Below are 1,928 nucleotides of genomic sequence, written 5' to 3'. Positions count from 1 at the left end.
CCAGATGGCACCACTGCTATCACATCTATTTCTAAAGCTGAACTCTTCGCTCAAACCTTTGATAAAAACTCTACCTTGGACGATTCTGGGCTTGTTCCTCCCTCTCCTCCACCCTCTGACTACTTCATGCTACCTATTAAAATTCTTCGCAATGATGTTTTCCATGCCCTCGCTGGCCTAAACCCTCGGAAGGCTTATGGACCTGATGGGGTCCCTCCTATTGTTCTCCGAAACTGTGCCTCCCTGCTTGCACCTTGCCTAGTCAAACTCTTTCATCTCTGTCTGTCAACATCTACGTTTCCTTCTTGCTGGAAGTTTGCCTACATTCAGCCTGTTCCTAAAAAGGGTGACCATTCTAATCCCTCAAACTACCGTCCTATTGTTTTAATTTCCTGCCTATCTAAAGTTTTTAATCTATCTTCAACAGGAAGATTCTTTAACATCTATCACTTCACAACCTTCTATCTGATCGCCATTATGTGGTTCCGTCAAGGCCGCTCTACTGGTGATCTGGCTTTCCTTACTGAGTCTTGGTCATCCTCTTTTAGAGATTTTGGTGAAAGTTTTGCTGTTGCCTTGAACATATCAAAAGCTTTTGATAGAGTCTGGCACAAAGCTTTCATTTCCAAACTACCCTCCTACGGCTTCCATCCTTCTCTCTGTAACTTCATCTCAAGTTTCCTTTCTGACCGTTCTATTGCTGCTGTGGTAGACGGTCACTGTTCTTCTAAATCTATCAGCAATGGTGTTCCTCAGAGTTCTGTCCGGTCACCCACTATCTTCTTATTATTCATTAATGACCTTCTAAACTAAATTTTTTGTCCTATCCACTCCTACGCTGATGATACCACCCTGCACTTTTCCACGTCTTTTCATAGACGTCCAACTCTTCAGGAAGTAAACATTTCACGCAGGGAAGCCGCAGAACGCCCGATTTCTGATCTTTCTAAAATATCTGACTGGGGCAAAGCAAACTTGGTTTTGTTCAATGTCTCAAAAACTCAAGTTCCTCCATCTATCAACTCGACACAACTTTCCAGACAACTATCCCCTCTTCTTCAATGACACTCAACTGTCCCCCTCTTCTACACTGAACATCCTCGGTCTGTCCTTTACTTATAATCTGAACTGGAAACTTCACATCTCATCTCCAGTTAAAACAGCTTCTATGAAGTTAGGTGTTCTGAGACGTTTTCGCCAGTTTTTCTCACCCCCCCAGCTGCTAACTCTGTACAAGGGCCTTATCCGTCCATGTATGGAGTATGCTTCACATGTCTGGGGGGGTTCCATTCATACTGCTCTTCCAGAAAGGGTGGAATCAAAAACTTTTCGTCTCATCAACTCCTCTGCTCTAACTGACTGTCTTCAGCCTCTCTCTCATCGCCGCAATGCTGCATCTCTAGCTGTCTTCTACCGTTATTTTCATGCTAACTGCTCTTCTGATCTTGCTAACTGCATGCCTCCCCTCCTCCCGTGGCCTCGCTGCACAAGACTTTCTTCTTTCTTTCATCCCTATTCTGTCCACCTCTCTAATGCAAGAGTTAACCAGTATTCTCAGTCATTCATCCCTTTCTCTGGTAAACTCTGGAACTCCCTGCCTGCTTCTGTATTTCCACCTTCCTATGACTTGAATTCCTTCAAGAGGGAAGTTTCAAGACACTTATCCTTGAATGTTTTACTACCGCTTTGGACTCTCTTATGGGACTGGCATCTCAGTGGGCTTTTTTTTTTGTTTCCCTTGGCTAGTGTCCCTCCTAGAAAAAAAGAAAATCGAGTGATAATAAAAATCAACTCAACTCTAACGAAAAAAAAAAAAAAATTAAGTTCTTACAGTGGACGCTACACCCAAGATTTGCACATGAATCAGGTTTTTTTTTTAATGTGGTGCTAAGGTGAAGCATACTGTGTTGTTTTTCTAAGGGGGCGTT

The sequence above is a fragment of the Scylla paramamosain genome, chromosome 26 (assembly GCF_035594125.1).
Source record: "Scylla paramamosain isolate STU-SP2022 chromosome 26, ASM3559412v1, whole genome shotgun sequence".
In the NCBI taxonomy this organism is placed as follows: domain Eukaryota; kingdom Metazoa; phylum Arthropoda; class Malacostraca; order Decapoda; family Portunidae; genus Scylla; species Scylla paramamosain.
This window is presented reverse-complemented; position numbering follows the sequence as displayed.